Source organism: Mauremys mutica, chromosome 1, assembly GCF_020497125.1.
Source record: "Mauremys mutica isolate MM-2020 ecotype Southern chromosome 1, ASM2049712v1, whole genome shotgun sequence".
NCBI lineage: Eukaryota > Metazoa > Chordata > Testudines > Geoemydidae > Mauremys > Mauremys mutica.
Genome location: NC_059072.1, coordinates 282,005,502 through 282,013,002, shown reverse-complemented (window position 1 = coordinate 282,013,002; position 7,501 = coordinate 282,005,502). Strand labels below are relative to the sequence as shown.

The window sequence follows — 7,501 nt, the reverse complement described above, 5'->3', positions numbered from 1 at the left end:
TCTCTAAACCCCTAATCATTTTAGTTGCCCTTTTCTGAACCTTTTCTAGTGCTAGAATATCTTTTTTGAGGTGAGGAGACCACATCTGTACACAATATTCGAGATGTGGGCATACCATGGATTTATATAAGGGCAATAATATATTCTCAGTCCTATTCTCTATCCCCTTTTTAATGATTCCTAACATCCTGTTTGCTTTTTTGACCGCCTCTGCACACTGCGTGGACATCTTCAGAGAACTATCCACGATGACGCCAAGATCTTTTTCCTGACTCATTGTAGCTAAATTAGCCCCCATCATGTTGTATGTATAGTTGGGGTTATTTTTTCCAATGTGCATTACTTTACATTTATCCACATTAAATTTCATTTGCCATTTTGTTGCCCAATCACTTAGTTTTGTGAGATCTTTTTGAAGTTCTTCACAATCTGCTTTGGTCTTAACTATCTTGAGTAGTTTAGTATCATCTGCAAACTTTGCCACCTCACTGTTTACCCCTTTCTCCAGATCATTTCTGAATAAATTGAATAGGATTGGTCCGAGGACTGACCCTTGGGGAACACCACTAGTTACCCCTCTCCATTCTGAGAATTTACCATTAATTCCTACCCTTTGTTCCCTGTCCTTTAACCAGTTCTCAATCCATGAAAGGACCTTCCCTTTTATCCCATGACAGCTTAATTTACGTAAGAGCCTTTGGTGAGGGACCTTGTCAAAGGCTTTCTGGAAATCTAAGTACACTATGTCCACCGGATCCCCCTTGTCCACATGTTTGTTGACCCCTTCAAAGAACTCTAATAGTAACTGGTAGACAGAGCCTGGTCTGAGAGAAGCACTGAATATCTCCACCACAATGGGCTCAGGTGTCCTCTGTAGACTTTGACACAGCTCACGTAGGGTAGCACAAGGCTCTTGTAACACTTCTCTTACTTCTGTCTATGATACTGGGCTGTGTTCTGACAAATCGGGCGAAGCTTGTGATGGTATGTTTATTTTAATGCCTATGAGACTGCTAGCGATTCACTTAATTTATATTTATATTTTGTCAGTAGGAAATGTTTTTTCCTCCTTCTCTCTGTAGTTTTGTTCTTATACCAGGCTCATCTCAAGGCTATCTGAGTGCGCCTTTCTTCAGCCTTCTTTTGGGCATGCCATAGATGTCATGAGAGAAACAGTGGCCGCCAAGGTGGCCAGCATTATGAAATGAGCAATATCAACTGAAACCAGGTAAGCAACAACTAACTGCACATTCCCAGGCCTTATTAAGACTAGAGCTGTTCAAAACTCAGAATTTCCATTACACATTTAGAAATTCCCTTTAAAAACTCAACATTTCCCACAAAATGAAAATGACAAAAAATTTCATTTCAGAAATATCAAAACCACCTTACTGAAGCGATTCAAATTTCAACAAGGTCAAAACACTTTATTTCAACTATTACAGTACATATAAAAGTCAAAACAAGAAAGTCAAAATAAAACCCTTCAATAATTTTTTCGTCAAGTGTTTTGTTGAACTTGATATAGTCCTGTGAAATGATTTAATTGTATGATACAAGCATTTCACTTGGGAAAACAGTTCTGTCAGAAAATGTTCAACCAGCTCTAATCCAAAACCCAGTGAAATCAACAGAATGACAGAGTGGGCTTTTAATCATAGCCTTTGTGACTGTTACATTAGTTTACCCCTATGAGGGCCACGTGGAACCAATGACAGGTATGCCTAAATTCTGAAAACAAATACAGTATCTGCAGCAGGTTAGTGAATACAGAGAGACCCCTGTATGCTAGGCCAGCAGTCTGTTTGAAAAGAACTAAATATCACTTAAAAGTGTTCCTTGGCTTAAATTACCTTGGAACGAGTTATTAGAAAAGGCAAATGAAAGCGAGTATAAACGGTTATGAGACACTTGTATTCTTTGGTGGAGAAGCAGGAAGTCATTAAGATAAACCAAATCATGGTTGGCATATGGCTTCTTCCTGTTTCTAACAGTTCTTTTGTTATAAAGTCTCCAAAGCAATTTTGTCACTGTTATTATGGTGACTGCTTCTGTTTTAAACCTGTTTTCCTAGCATTCAATCTTTCACCAGCTGCCCCACTCTTTAAAAAAAAAAAAAAAAAGCTGGAAATGTCTTTCAGATCCTCTTTGGCTTGCATTGCCCTTGAAACTTTGCACTGGATGTTAGTTTCTTTTATATTTGCTTTCTGCTTGTTTTTGGCCCAGCTGTTAGGCACTCCTATACTGCTACTGTCATAGCAAAACAGATGCAGACTGAGGATCACATGGGCTTTACTCAGTCTGAATGCAAGCAGCTTTGGTCATTAATCCTGTCTGTAGAGTCTTCAGACTTTTTTTTTCCCAAGGTTTTTTTCATTCTAGATTTTAATCATGTTTTTGATTTTTAATTAAGAAACAGGAGGGGAAAGGAGAGCTCAGGCAGGTGGCTGTGAGTTTTGAAGCATAAAAAATACAAGAAAAAGGAATCTTGCAGGCATTTATTCATGAGAAAGGGCAAGTACCTAGCCCAGTTTAACAATTCTGTATGGCTGCTTGATTCGGAAGTAATGCTTTCGGCAGTACATGAACTCTTGTTTTCTTGCTCTTTGTCTTCCAGTCTAAAACACTGGTGAAAAATTCACCTGTCTATTACAAAGTTAAACTACTGGCTTTAACAAAGTTGCATGGGAACTTCGGTTTATTAATGAATACAACATGCCCTCTTTGATTTGAATGCTTTCAGAGTGCTGAAAAGATTCAAAAGGCATCGCTTCCTGCACCAGCGGCATGCCTTTATACATCTCAGTGGTTCACCCCTACCCAGCTGCTATATCTCATTAACAAGCATTTGGCCATCGCAGCAAACTTTGGAGTGTTGACACTTGAAAGGCCCAGGCAGGCGTTGGCAGGCCATCGACTGTGGCAACAGGAAACTGCCCGAAGACAACACTGAGAAAACAGCAGCTGCAAAAGCCAAAAACAAAGAGGGGACAGAGAAAGTTAGGTATTTCCATGCTATATTTTATTTTTCAGTATGGACTGCAGTGCAGTTAAACAAAAAAAGGATTGTTGGAATAAGGTGGCAAATATAAACTCAATATACACTTACAAAAACATGGACATGCTCTTCTGTTACATTTCAGTGGTTTCCTAAAGTCTGTTTTCATGCAAATAAAAATCTGCCCGTCTAGCATATTCACAAAAGCTGGCCCTGGGGCCTATCAGTAAGTCAGACTCTAAATGATCTCTGGTCTAAAGTTATTGCAGTCTGGTGCCATTCTCCACTGAGCCCCATTATCAATGTTCCTTTCTTGTAGCAAGTCATTTCTCTTTATGGGTTGAAGATTCATCATGATAACATTTTGTTTAATATCCTCTATACTTATATTTTCAAGTAATCCTGTGTCCAAATATAAGCTTATTATATCATATTTATATTACAGGACTGGCCAAAGACCCCAGTTCAGATTGGAGCCCCATTGTGCAAGGCGCTGTACGAACACATATGAAGACACACCATCTCTGCCCTGATGAGTTTACAAACTATCTTTGAAACATTGATGGAGGCTAGGTGAAAATGTGGCCTTCCATCCATTATACACAAAAGCACCTCTTTATTGCTAGGAAAACAAATCATTCTACTGGAGAAACTACTAAACTGACCAAAGACAATAGTCTTTGCAAGTAGAGGGCCAGATGTTACCATCTTTACTCACATTATGGCCAGTTCTGACCTTGGCCCCTCCACAGTGTGGTAGGGGAACAGAGGGCCTCTAAAGGGGCTAGAATGGAGAGGAGGAGGTTGTTCTATCTCCTCCCCCTCACAGGACCTAGTTCATCAAGGCTAGGAGTAGGGCTGGGCTGCGGGCGGGAGGGGGTGCACTTGTAGGGTTAGATTCTGGGCTGTGGTGGAGATGTAGGCAGTCGTGGGGAGACTACCTTAAGGGTATGTCTACACTACCCGCCGGATCGGTGGGTAGCGATCGATCTATCGGGGATCGATTTATCACATGTAGTGTAGACGCGATAAATCGATCCCCGATCGCTCTCCCGTCGACAGCTGAACTCCAGCTCGGCGAGAGGTGGAAGCAAAGTCGACGGAGGAGCCACGGCGCTTCACGAGGATGCAAAGTAAGTAATTTTAATTTGATCTAAGATACGTTGACTTCAGCTGCGCTATTCTCGTAGCTGAAGTTGCGTATCTTAGATCGATCTCCCCCCAGTGTAGACCAGGCCTAAGAGATTGAGCTGTTAATGAAGGCCGTTTCAGCTTCCACAGCAGCCCAAAATCTGGGTGGTGCAAAGGTGGTTTAAAATCACTTTTGGTCCTCATTCCCTTTGGCTGTGACCGGAATCTGCCTCAGTGAGTAGCCCTAGTTAGGTCAATGGAAGTACTTGTGCAATAAAGTGCTATTCAGGATGAGTAGGGGTATCAGAATCTGGCCCTGAGTTAGTTCACCACACAGTGTGAAGTGTGAAAAATGAATTTCTCCTGAAAAAGTATAACAGGTAAGAGGTAAAAATAGATACTATGAAAAATCATACTCCCGGAGCCTGATTTTGATCTCCTTTACCAGCGTGGGCCTGATTCTGCTCCTAGTTATGTTGGTTTAAATCAGGAACAACGCCAGTTAAGTCCAGAGAGTTACACAACTTTAAACCTACGTCAGTATGGTCAGAATCTGGCCTTGTGGAATCGCACTTGATTTCAACTGTTTCACATTTATCCCTTTTATGAGTCAAATAATATCTCATGTTTGTTTGGTCTTAAAATAATATCCACTGACCTGTTTCTGTTTCAAATACTTGTAGTTCCAAAAATGAAAAGGTCTAATTCTGCGACCCTGTCTCACTTTGAAGAGCCCTTTTATTCATGCAAATAACCCCACTTGTAGAACGGACTTTGAATGAATGGGCATAGGGAAAATGTTATTACTTATTACTCTGGGCAAAATGTAGATCAGAGGCCTGATTCTCCACTGCCTTGAATGTTATTTAGTCACTTACACCTGGGCAAAGCTTGTGCAAAGGCTGCCATTCTGATTAGATAGCATTTTATGCCCACTCTACACAAGGTGCAGGGCAACAGAGAGTCAGGCCCAGGGTGTGAGTAGCTGCAAAGCTTACGGAAATCTCAAGGCCAAATTCAGTGGTGGTGTAAGCAATAGTGGATGTTACACCTTACAGATAAGTTGATGATTCAATGGTGACTTGCACCAAGCTGGTGCTTTGGCTCAGATCCTCAAAGCTATTTAACTCCCACTGAAATCAGTGGGTGTCAGGTGCTAAATACCTGTGAGGACCGGGGCCTTAGTGGCTGGGCAAAATTAATGTAACTTTTGTCCCCTCAGTGCACAAGTTGTGTGTAGAAATTAAAGGGGGGAGGGTGTAAAGATAAAGCAGGCCTCTTCACAGTATCTTACAGACTCCTGCTAAATGCTTTCCTTAATGCAGCACTTCTGATCTTGCAATATGTGCGTTGCCTTTATTTTGCGCGCACACTGGAGGTTGAATGGTTGTGAGTTAATGCTATTTAACCACCCTCACCCACCTGCAGTACATTAAGTCACTTGAAACACTTTCCTGCTTCATCCCGCTTATAATATAATTTCCGCACCAACTTGCCCTCAGCATATATTTTCTACCACCATTCACATCTCTGCAGAATTTGGCCCAGCTGTTGTAGGTAACACCAATGTAAAACTGAGTTGGTCTTGATTCGAACCGGTGTTAATGGAATCAGAATTTGGGCAGGTTAATTGAAAACATGAGATACTATTTCTGCAGAGGGAGGGGCAGCAATTCTATAAATGATAACAGCAGAGTCTGTGCGCCAAAAAACAACAGCTGAATAGAGTTAAGAGTACTTACAGAGGCTTAATATTCAGCATTTAAAAAAATTTTGGGGTGGGGGGGTGTCAAGGTAGACCTTAGAGTTTTTGTAATGTAATGTTAATTTAATGTAATGTCTATATTTGGTAAGGCTGCCTCATTAAGTTTCAGCATCAAACACTGTCAGGTTTTGTTCTCAAACCTCCTCAGAAGAGTTTAGCAGCTGAGAGAGTTTTGCAGGTGCATGTTTGGCAAATTCAAGTTTGTATTTTACATTTACGGGTGTAAGTTGTATACACTATCGTCATTACAGATAGTGGAAAATATTTTATAACACCATGCACGTCAAGCTCAGTGGTTTCTACTAAAAGTGGATTATATCGTCAGTTGTGTACACTTTGTGTTTCCTGTTCTGGGGAACCACAAAACAGAAATACTGCAACTTGTGAAGTTTCCCTTCCTCGGAACTTAGCTTAGCATAATCATACGTGGTTTCCATCACAGCTGCATATGGTTCCAACTTTCTAATGTGTGGTTCAGTTAGTGAGTGAGTCAGGTCATGATTCAGTAGGTGGCATGCTTCTCTCTGTCAGTATTGTGTCCCAGCATACTGGTAGGTGGCACTGTTAAATGTGCCATCTTTCAAATCAGATATAAGATCAATGTCTTGATCGCCTGTGGTTATTAAATCTCCCATGGAAATTTTTGGCAAGGATAGAAATACTAACCCCTGTGGCCTGTCCAGGTTTCAAGTTACATTCTACCTCAGCCTTTGCTTCTTGTCCCTAAACTGTGTTGTAATGTTAGTGTGCATAGTTAAACAGTTGCTGCATTCCACACCATAAGTGGCTGCACTTCCTGATGGTTGAAGTGATTCCTCTATGTTCAGAAAAGATGAGAGGTGTTGCTGGTTTTCTGAGTTTTGTGTGTGTAGAGGGCATAGCAGGAATGATGTCTGCCCCCATTATGCAGAGGAGTCACTCTTTCTTGATCCTAAAGGTGTAATTTAGGCTGCTTTTGGAATCCTGTTAACTCCTGGATTGTCAGGTGGTCTCAGTGGGCAAAAGACCCTGCACCTAATAAAGTGATTCATAGATTCTAAGGCCAGAAAGGACCACTGTGATCACCTAGTTTGACCGCCTATACAACATAGGCCATTGAACTTCCCTAACACAATTCCTAGAGCAGGGGTTGGCAACCTTTCAGAAGTGCTGTGCCGAGTTTTCATTTATTCACTCTGATTTAAGGTTCTGAAAGCCAGTAATACATTTTAACATTTTTAGAAGGTCTCTTTCTATAAGTCTATAATATATAACTAAACTATTGTTGTATGTAAAGTAAATAAGGTTTTAAAAATGTTTAAGAAGCTTCATTTAAAATTAAATTAAAACGCAGAGCCCTCCCGGACCGGTGGCCAGGACCCGGGCAGTGTGAGTGTCACTGAAAATCAGCTTGCGTGCCGCCTTTGGCACGCGTGCCATAGTTTGCCTACCCCTGTCCTACAGCATAGCTTTGAGAAGAAAAAAAACCAATCTTGATTTAAAAATTGTCAGTGATGGAGAATCCACCACAAACCCTGGTCAATTGTTTCAATGATTAATTACCATTGAGACCTTTCCTTTCAGATGTGGACCTTGCCATGCTTACCCGTACTGTTGTGACCTCAGGA

The 7,501-nt window shown here is 41.1% G+C and overlaps 1 long non-coding RNA gene across 2 annotated transcripts in view; it reads right to left on the bottom strand.

The window, feature by feature from the left end:
* Nucleotides 1–1,490: 1,490 nt before the first annotated feature.
* LOC123352125 overlaps nucleotides 1,491–7,501 on the bottom strand; it is a 29,501-nt gene continuing 23,490 nt past the window's right edge. For both annotated transcript variants that reach the window (XR_006574107.1, XR_006574109.1), the window contains one exon: nucleotides 1,491–2,964. This is a non-coding gene — a long non-coding RNA (uncharacterized LOC123352125). The remainder of the gene's footprint in view (nucleotides 2,965–7,501) is intronic.